This window comes from Callorhinchus milii, unplaced genomic scaffold, assembly GCF_018977255.1.
Source record: "Callorhinchus milii isolate IMCB2004 unplaced genomic scaffold, IMCB_Cmil_1.0 Scaffold15, whole genome shotgun sequence".
Lineage (NCBI taxonomy): Eukaryota > Metazoa > Chordata > Chondrichthyes > Chimaeriformes > Callorhinchidae > Callorhinchus > Callorhinchus milii.
In genome coordinates, this window is record NW_024704756.1 from 884,080 (window position 1) to 895,369 (window position 11,290).

Consider the following 11,290-nt stretch of genomic DNA (forward strand, 5'->3'; position numbering starts at 1 on the left):
ACCCCAGCCATTACTGCCCCATTTCTAACCTGCCCTTCCTCTCAAAAGTTCTAGATCGCGTTGTTGCAAACCAACTTCGCGCAAACCTCTCCTCCCACTCCCTCTTCGAACCCCTTCAATCCAGTTTCCACCCTGACTGCCCACAGTGAAAGTCACAAACGACATCCTCTCTATCTGTGACCAGGGCTCCCTCTGCTTCTTTGTCCTCCTAGACCTCTCCGCGGTGTTCCACACAGTCGGTCACGCCATCCTCCTCCACCGCCTTTCCTCCATCATCCACCTCAGTGGGACCGCACTCGCCTGGTTCAAGTCCTACCTCACCAACCGCCAGCAGTACATCTGCACAAACAGCTTCTCCTCCCACTCTCACCCGGTTACCTGCAGGTACCCCAAGGATCCATCCTGGCCCCCCTCCTCTTTCTGATCTACATGCTCCCTCTTGGGGATGTCATCCACAGACATGGGGTACATTTCAACATGTATGCAGATGACACCCAACTCTTATTTTTCCACCTCTGTTTGCGACCCCCAGTCCCCTGATGTTTGTCAGCTGCCTGTCAGACCTCAGGGGTTGGATGAGCGCAAATTTCCTTCAACTGAACCTCGACAAGACGGAAGACATACTCTTTGGCTCTCGTCAACGTCTCAAATCCCACGGCTCTCACCTCCTCCACCTACCCGACCTCCCCCTAAAACTCTCCAAACCCGTACACAACCTTGGCGTCAGGTTCGACCCCCAATTGTCCTTCCTCCCCCGCATCCAGTCCCTCACCAGCACCGCTTTCTTCCACCTCTGACGCATCGCTCGTCTCCGCAAATACCTCTCTCTGAAGGCCGCTGAAACCCTGTCCAGGCCTTCATCAGCTCTCGGCTGGACTACTCTAACGTCCTCCTCGCCGGTCTCCCATTCACCACCATCCATAAAATCCAAATCATTCAGAAATCTGCCGCCCGCATTCTCACCCGCACCAAACTCCGCTCCCCGATCCCCCCAGTCCTGGCCAGACTGCACTCGCTCCTGTCCCAGAGAGGATCCACTTCAAGATCCTCACCCTTGTATTCAAGTCCCTGCACTTCTCTGCACCCCCCGACCTCTCTAACCTCCTCTCTCCTCAAAACAGTACCCATTGCTTTCGTTCCTCCGGCTCTGGCCTCCTCCTCGTCCCCCAAGTCCTCCGCTCCACTCTCGGTGGCCGTGCCTTCAGCCACTATGCCCCGAGGCTCTGGAATTCCCTTCCTCACTCCCTTTGCCTCGCCCCCTCTCTTCCTACTTTCAGATCCCTATTGAAGACCTTTCTCTTCAACCGGGTCTTTGGTCACCTTCCTCCCCCTCCCTCTGGCTCCTCCCCCTCCCCTCGGCTCCTCCCTCTCCCCTGGCTCCTCCCCCTTCCCTGGCTCCTCCTCCCTGGCTCCTCCCCTGGCTCCTCCCCATGGCTCCTCCCCCAGCTCCTACCCCCTCCCCCAGCTCCTCCTCCTCCCCTGGCTCCTCCCCCTTCCCCTGGCTCCTCCCCATGGCTCCACCCACTGGCTCCTCCCCAGCTCCTCCCCCTCCACTGGCTCCTCCCCCTTCCCCTGGCTCCTCCCCACGGCTCCTCCCCCTCCCCCGGCTTCTCCCCCTACCCCGGCTACTCCCTCTCCCCCGGCTCCTCCCCCTCCCCCTGGCTCGGCCCTGGGATTCATTACTGTGAAGCGCTCTGAGACGCCGTCCGGTGTGGGGGGCACCATATAAATAAATCCAAGTTGCCTTAGGTTCCCCCACCCCCCCGCTCTGCCCGGGATTCAAACCCGGATCCTCTCGCATACGAGGCGAGAGCCTTAACCAGTACATTACAGGGCACTGTGTACATTATTGCAGCATTTGTTGAACAGTTTAAAAAAAACTCAAATTAATTTCTTAATTTCCATAATGTTGCAATGAATATTACCAACCATGTTTATTTCCTGGCTTTACTTCCCCGAGCACTTTCACAGAAGTGACTGCACCAATCAAAAGGTTGCTGTGGATGGTTCAGTAGCCCGCAAACATCATTTACCCTCCGAGCCACTATTTTGCGCATTGGATATTGCTCTTGCCTCTGAGTCAGAAGGTTGTGGGTTCAAGCCCCCACATCAGGAACCTCATTGTCCAAGCGCACTCTCCAGTGCAGGGCTGGGGGAGCTTTGCATTGTCAGGAGGTGCCGTCCTTTGGATGAGATGTTAAACCCAGGTCCCATCTGCCTGTTCAGGTGGATATTAAAGATCCCGTAGCGCTATTCAAAAAGAGAAGGGAGTTTCTCTTTCCCAGTGTCCTGGCCAACAATCCCCCAAATAAAATTGGTCACTCCCTCCACGACTCTTTGTGAGACACTGCTGTGCGCAACTGGCTGCCGCATTTCATCCATAAAATACAGTCAATCTACTTTACTGTGTTGACAAAGCGATCTCGGACCACCACTTCATCTCCATTAACTCCTCAATCCTTCTCCCCACCGCCACCCAACCCAATCCCATCTCCTACCAACCCTGGAAAAAATCTCCCCCCCCCCCCCACCACCTCTTGGCGGCCTTGGAGTCATCTGAACACCTTCCCCTCTGGGCTTCCTCCCGCATTGACCTATCCTCCTCGGTCACTCTTCTCCGCAGCTCCCTCTCCTCCACTCTCAAATCCCTTGCTCCCTTCGCTTCCCAAAACATCTCCTATTCATGTAAGTCACCATGGTACACCAGCCACCTCCGCTCCCTTAAACCACAGTTGTGTGCCGCTGTGTGCACCTGGCTTGAATCACCTCCGCTAAATCGTTGTTCTACTCCAAGACAGTTTTGGAGCCAAGGACAACCCCAGGTTCCTCTTCTTCATCACCAACCACCTCCTCCACCCAACCTTTCACGCCTCGCCCATCCTCACCTCCAATGCCAATTTTGAGGCAATGCTGGACTTCCTCGAATCCAAAGTAGAGCGGATCTGCTCAGCTGCCTCTGCCCTTCCGTCTACTACCCCCTCCCCATCTCTCCCCTCCCCATCTCCCCCTCCAACACTGGCCCTACCCATCCCTCCCTCCACCGCTTCAAACCTGTCTCCCACTCCTCTCTCACTACCACTATAAACTGCATGAAACCGACCACCTGCTCCCTTGACCCCATTCCTACCCCTCTCCTTACCTCCCAGCTCCACCTCCTTGCCGCTCTACTCACAGACATCATAACCCTCTCCCTATTAAAAATGGCCGTCATCACTCCTATCCTTAAAAAACCCTCCCTGGACCCATCTCTACTCTTAAACTACCACCCCATCTCCAACCTCCCTTTCCTCTCCAAGTTCCTGGAATGAGTTGTTGCTTCACTTCCTCTCCCACCACTCCCTTCTCGAACCCCTCCAATTGGGTTTCTGTGTCACCCACAGCACAGAAACAGCCCTGGTCAAAGTGACAAATGACATTCTGTCCAACTGTGACCAGGGCTCCTCGTCCTCCTTGACCTCTCTGCTGCCTTCAACACCAGCAACCACTCTATCCTCATCCACCGCCTCTCTCTCACCTCAACCTTCATGTCTCTGTCCTTGACTGGTTCAGATCGTACCTCTTGCACCACCTCCATTTCATCTCCACAAACGGCTTCTCCTCTAGTCCCCTCACCATCTCATGCTGTATTCCTCAGGGCTCTGTCCTTGGTCCCCTCCTCTTCAACATCTATATGTTCCCTCTTGGTGACATCATCCGCAGCCACGGGCTCAACTTCCACACGTATGTGGATGACACCCAACTCTACCTCTCTGCCTCCATCCTTGACTCCGGGACCACTGCTATCCTGACAGAATGTCTGTCAGACATCAAGTCCTGGATGAGAGCTAACTTCCTTCAAATCTTGTTGGTGTTGTTGCACACTCCACCCTGCTAAGCCAGTCTGAAACCTTAGGGTCTTGTTTGATCCTCAATTATCCTTTCTAGCCCACATCTGCGCCATGACCCGCTCTGCCTTCCCCCACCACCGAAACATCGGCCGGCTCTGACACTGTCTCACACCACAGGCCGCCGAGACCCTCATACACGCCTTCATTACATTGAGGCTTGACTGTGGGCTCCGGCCTGCTTCACATCCCCTGCCACTCTCGCCTCACCATTGGCAGGCGAGCCTTTAGCCACTCTGCCGTCACCCTCTGAAACTCCATCCCGCAGTCCCTCCACCTCGCCCCCTCCCTTGCCTCCTTCAAGACCCATCTCAAGACCCTCCTCTTCGATCATGCTTTCGATCTCCCTGATTCCCCCCCTGCCCTCCACCCTCCCCGATCCCGACCCCCAGCCTCGGGTCCAAAACTCTTGATTGTCCAGCAACTTGGGACATTCTCCCGATGTGAAAGGCGCTTTACAAATGTAATCTTATTATTGTTGTTGTTACAGTGTATTCTGTGAAGCACTTTGAGACTATTCGGTTCCTCGTGCCTGCGCCAGCTCTTTGAAAGAGCTACCAACTATTCCCACTCCCCCACTCTTAACCCTTAGCCCTGCACATTATTCCTTTTCAAGTACATACCACGTGGAGTTCTGCAGCTCAGTGGTTAGGGCACTCGCTTTGCAAGCGAGAGACCTGAGTTCAATTCCAGGCAGAGGGCGAAACCTCGGGCAAGTTTCCTTACTCCACACAGAGCCTAATATTAATCCCTCCAAAACAAAACAATAATAAATTGGTCATTTTCAATCCACGACTGTCTGTGGGACATTGCTGTGCGCAATTGGCTGCCACGTTTCGCCCACAAATATACAGTCAATTCACTTTACAATACATTCTGTGAAGCGCTTTGAGACGTTGAGAAGACGTGAAAACCGCTATATCAAATGCAAGGATTATTATTATTCGTTTTTGAAAACTACACTCAAATCTGCTTCTACCACCTATTCAGGCAATGCATTCCAGACCATAATAATAATAATAATAATAAAAGTTCTCTGGATAAAATAATGTCACCTTGGCTCCCCTCTGGTTCTTTTGCCAATTATCTTAAATCTGTGTTCTCTGGTTACCACTCACCCACCAGAGGAAAGTTTCTCCCTATATCAAATGCAAGAATTATTATTATTTTCAATCTGAGCTGTCTGTTTGTTGAAAACATTACAGGAAAGCATTTCTCTCAATTTATAAATGCTGTTTTGGAGCTAAGCCCCAAATCAGGACTTGATCTCAGTCGAAACTAACTGTGAGAGTGCTGCAGTACAGTCCTCGGGAAACACTGCCATGTCAGAAATGCCATCCTTTGGAGTGAAGTGTGCTTTTTCTGATGCTTCAGGTGAAAGTTAAATGTCACACAGCGCTAATATCAGGAGGGCATTCTCCCAGTATCCTGCCCAACAATTGTCCCTCATCCAAATTCACCAGATGAATCAGTCATTCATCGCAAGTAAGAGGACCCGGGTTTGATTCCCAAACAGGGCGAAACATTAGGCAAGTTTCCTTACTCCACACTCTTGTTTATCTAGCAACAACAACAACAAGATTTCATTTATAGAGTGCCTTTCACGCGGGAGGACAGTTGGGTCAGGACCCGAGCAGCGGGGAAATGGTCAGGGTGAGGGGAGGGAAGGGAGGGAGCGAGGAGTTGGTAGAGGGTCGAGAGCGGAACTGAAGGCTCGGTCAAAGAGAAAGGTCTTAAGACCGGCCTTGAAGGAGGAAAGGGAGGAAGCGGCGAAGGCACTGGGGGATGGAGTTCCAGAGCCTTGGGGCTGAGAGGCTGAAGGCCCGGCCACTGATGGTAGGGCGGTTGGGGCGGGGGACGTGGAGCAGACCAGAGCCAGAGGAACGGAGGGTATGGGCAGGTAAGTAGGTCGGAGAGGTAGGAGGGAGCGAGGCCATGAATGGCCTTGTAGGTGAGGATGAGGATCTTGAATAATAATCCCTCCAAAAAAACAAAACAGTAATAAATTGGTCATTTTCAATCCATATGACTGTTTGTGGGACATTGCTGTGCGCAATTGGCTGCCGCGTTTGCCCACAAATATACAGTCAATTCACTTTACATTGTGTTCTGTGAAGCACTTTGGGACGTCCTCCCGATGTGAAAAGCGCTATATCAAATGCAAGGATTATTATTATTATTATTAGTGAATTCGATCCTCTGGGGGATGGGGAGCCAGTGGAGGCGAGCGAGGGTGGGAGTGATGTGGTCGCGGTGTCTGGTGCGGGACAGTACACGAGCTGCAGAGTTCTGAATGACCTGCAGTGTGGAGGGAGGGCCGGGAAGGCCGGCGAGGAGAGAGTTCCCATAGTCCGGCCTTGAGGTGGTAAAGGTGTGGACCAGGGTTTCAGCCGCGTGAGGGGTGAGGTAGTGCCGTAGTCTGGCGATGTTCCGGAGGTGATGGAAGGCGGTGCCCGTTGTGGTGCGGATGTGAGGGAGAAAGGACAGCTCAGGGTCGAACAGAACACCGAGGTTCCTGATGGCTTTGAGAGGTGGAGAGTGCAGCCTTGGATGCTGATGCTGTCAGCGCCTGAGGTGCGGAGGCGCTGACGTGAGCCAATCAGGAGGGCCTCAGTTTTACGCACGTTGAGCTGAAGAAAGTTGTCTCTCGTCCAGGACTCGATGTCGGACAAACAGCTGTCAGGACATCGGGTGTCGTGGAGTTGAGGGTAGAGCAGTCGATTGGCAGATTGCTTTTCCGGAGGTAATAATCACTCCAAAATAAATTTTGGTCACTCAATGCACGACTGTTTGTGGGACACTGCTGGATGCAATTGGCTGCTGTGTTTCACCCACAAACTATACAGTCAATTCACAAAGATGTGATAAGGTGCTATATTCCGTGATAAGGGCGTCTTTCCGATGTGAAGGGCGCTAAACAAGTGTAATTTGTTGTTGTTGGATACCAAATGCAAGGATTATTCTAACATAGCTGCTGCATTTACTGACATAAGTCATCCCTTCAAAAACAAGATTGTCAAGTTTCTGGACAGTTCAACATGATAATGTGACATATTAAATGTAAATTCTAAAGCTGCTGTGGGTGTAGAATTAGTTACATGGAGTGGCACAGCATGGAAATTGTGTTAGTGTTTATACGCCACATAAAACCCCACCCCTCCTATTTGCCTCTCCTAAACCACTCTATTTCCTTCTCCCACATGTATACAGCAAGATTTTTCAAGACATTAATATGATTTGCTTCAACCATAGCTTCTGGAAATGACTTCCACATTCTCACCACCCTCTGCATAAGACATTCCTCCCAAACTCCCTATTAGATCTATTACTAAAAATTATATTTCTCTATTTTTGGACAATGACAATTGGAAACAGCCTATTAACATCCACCTCTCAAATCCTTTCATAATCTGATCATCGCTATCAAGTCCCCTCTCAATTCTCTTATCTCCAAAGAGAGAAAAGCTGCAACCTGGCCAATCTTTCTTGAGAGCTGTATCCCCTCATGCCTGGCAACATCCTTGTAAATGTGCACAGATAATGCTTATGAAGTGAATTGACCGTGTATTTTGTGGACCAAACACAGCAGCCAATTGCACATAGCATTGTCCCACAAACAGATTGAGTAACCAATTTTTTTGGAGGGATTATTACCCCTAGATAGCGATCCGTCAATCGACTAACAACCAGGTTCCCATTTACTGCTATTTAAATAGAAGCAGATAGAGTAAGAAAACTTGTCTAAGGTTTCGCCTTGCCAGGGAATCGAACCTGGGTCATCTCGCTTGCAAGGTGAATGCTTATCAGGCGCAGATTGGCAAGATCCAAGGCTTGGAGCCTTTGACTGTGCGTTGGGGTACTGCTGGAGTCTAAACAGCTAAAACCCCATAGCTTGCCATTGACTATCCTGCTGTTTGTCCAGCTAGGACCACATTTAGGGCTTTGGCTTTAATGGTTTACATGAGCTGAGTGGGCTGACACCCCCCCAGTTCTTAGTCTGCCATTCCAATGAGCCAGTGTTGTTACCAGCAGTGCCCTGCAATACTCACTGGCTCAGGGACCAAACTAACAAGACTGGAAAAGCGATCTGCGAATCGACTAACAACCAGGTTTCTACTTACTGCAGCTAAACAGAGGCGCGTGGAGTAAGGAAACTTGTCCTACATTTTGCCCTGCCAGGAATCGAACCCAGGTCTCTCGCTTGCCGGGCAAGTGGTCTAACTTCTGAGCTACAGGACTCCAGGGTAGTCATCCGACATCCAACAAGTTCAGATTTGAGCCCTCACCGGGTGGATGATAGACACCAGGAACTCCCTGCGAGCTTCCCACTGGGCAAACCTAGTGAGCTCCCCAAACCTGGATCAAGCTTCTATTATGGGACAAAAACAATTTCTGAAAAAATATTGGGATATTGGGATAACTTTAGCCATTTACTGATCAAATGGTGACTTCTTCCAAACTTCTCAACCAGCTATTAATAAACTTCATATACCTTCTGCCCTAATACGCAGTTTTAGGTTTTGTTGGAAGCCTTGCTTGTGCTTTCACATCAATTGTCCTTGGTCTGTCTTGTTCACTTTACTTTTGGAATATTGAAATTGCTCCACAATTACATTCTGATTTCTCTGCCAACTTCTATTACTTGACTAACTTCTCACCATCAACATGGTCACCTTGAGTTGGCAGTCAGTTGAAGATGCCATTTGTAATTTTGTTTTCCTATTATCATTATTCATTTTAACATTGAATTGCTCCAGGCACCTCCACGTGTTCCATCAATTTTGACTGTAACTTTCCTCACCACTAATAAGCAGAATTTGGAGTATCTTGTGAGGTGACATTGATGAAACAGAGGAGACAACAATGCTGACCCATTGGTTAGAATTAACATGGCTGCCAAACAATTAGATGATCTTAATGCCAGATGATGGGATGATATGAGGAGCTTTGATGTTACAGATGATATGAAAGTCACATTCCAGGATGGTCGTTCCACAAGGTCATTATTACATCAGAAACAGGTGCCCTGATGGGTTCAGCACCCAGTTGGGATACTGGAGATCTGACCAATGCTGTGAAGTACTCAGAATGCATTACAGTCTGGTCAGAGCCAATAAGCACAATGTCTCAAAGAAGAATCAAAGAACATTCAACATTGTGTATTATTTGTTGATTTTAAATAGATTATAATTCTTAGTCATGGAACAGCATTGGAAAATAATTCACCACTTTCAGAACAGGAAAATACACCCATGAATATCTTGATAAAGATACCAAGAGATCTTCACTAGAAGATGTGATAAAGTGCTATATCAAATGCAAGTATTATTATTTTATTATTGTTGTTCCCTCTGAATTGTGATGAGCAAAATGTATTAAACCATAGCAATTCTACAAACGTATGCTCTTTAATACCTGAAGCAGAATATAACCATTTAACATATAAATTAGTGTAAAGCTGAAAACTATTAATAAAATCTAAATTAATACACCCACTTAGTATATTACATATAAAACTCAAATAATTTTAACTCGTCTTAAGTTCACAGACTGAACAATAGCATTCATAAGCAAAATTTGGTGCCTGGTAATTTTTTAATTAAAATGATTAAATCACTTAAGGATTTCTATAATTAACTCTTACGGAATACACGATTTAAGTAACCCAGCTCCATCTGCTTTGCATCTTTCATGCAAGAGCAATAAATCATCACAGCCCATGCTTGTCCTGCAGAGGAATAGGTAATTTAAGCACGTCAGCAAAATGAGACCAGTAATGGCCAGAAGGCAGGAACACAGCCAGGGAGAACACAAGCGGGATTTTAACCAACACAGCACAAGAGCCATTACTGCCTTTTAAATACAAGCACGTTAGGGAAAAAACTCTGGGGAAAAAATTCTGTCACCATCCACTGATTCAATGATGTACCAGTAGTTGAGTTGATTGTATATGTCGGTGCACTCTCTCAAATCTAATTTCCAGTCATAAAGTAAGGTTACTGCCCCAGCTTTCCCATTTTTGTTTCCTGGAATAAGGATTGTGAGTTTGCTCTGCCACTTTATTAGTTTATTTTTCTAATCTCACTGAGTGTCAGCCTGGCTCAGTTGGAAGTGCTCTCGCCTCTGAGTCAGAAAGTTGTACCACATCAGGCCTTTGAAGTCACAGTCTCGGCTGACCCTCCAATACTGAGTCGGAGGAGTGCTACATTGTTGGAGGTGCAAATCTTTAAGATGAAACATTAAGGATTTTCTCTTGGTGTCCTGAACAACAATCACCCAGAATTTTTTTTTTTTGTCATTCACTTAATGGCTATTTGTGGGATATTTCTGTGCACAAATTGGCTGCTGCATTTGCTTACAAATACTGTACAGTCCTATAATGTACAGTAAATCCTATGGTGTGCTGTGAGGTGTCCTCCCGCATCAAATGCAAAGATGATTATTATTATTCCCCTGCTTTCTCTCCATGTCTCTTAAAACCCTAACTTCCCTAATATCTATTAATCACACTTATAAACAGTATATTAGAACAGCATTGGAAAGCCAGCAGAGATAGAAAGCAAAAACCTTTCAAGGATAAAAATGCCAGACAAGAGAGGGAAGCCCATTAAATGAAACTGAAGAACAAAAGAACAGTGTGGGTTTGAAAGGACTGCAACAGTGCACCAAAATGAGTTGGAAATACCTGAAAATAAATATGCCCATGTTACTCACAGGCACAAGACCTTTCCGATGAGGTATAAATCATGTCTCTATGGTCAAAGAACACGGCCAAAATGAGTCCTCCCACAGGAATCCTCCCAGATGAGTATAGGTAAAGATGAAATGTTGTGTCAACCCACTGCAGAGCTAGTCAAATAAAAACAAGAATTCTTGGAAGATTACGTTTGCATAGCGCCTTTCACGTTGAGAGGACGTCCCAAGGCCCTGGACAGTCAGTGCTTCTGACCAGAGCTGAGGGTTGGGATCAGGGAGGATGGAGGGCGGGGGAGGAGAGTGTCCGAAGCCTCGGTCGAAGAGGGGGGTCTTGAGACCGATCTTGAAGGAGACAAGGGAGGGGGTGAGGTGGAGGGACTATGGGATGGAGTTCCAGAGGGTGGGAGCAAAGTGGCTGAAAGCCCATTCGCCAGTGGTGGGGTGGACGAGGCGGGGGACGTGAAGCAGGCCGGAGCCCGCTGAGTGGAGGAAGCGGGCACGTTGGTAGTAAGTTATGAGGTCACAGGGGTAGGGGGAGCAAGGTCATGGACGGCTTTGAAGGTGAGGACTAGGATCTTGAACTGTACCTGGCAGGGTGAAACCTTGGGCAAATTTTCTTACTCCACACGCCTGATAATAATCCCTCAATAAAAACAATAAATTGGATTTCAATTCACGACTGTTTGCGGGACACTGCTGTGCGCAATTGG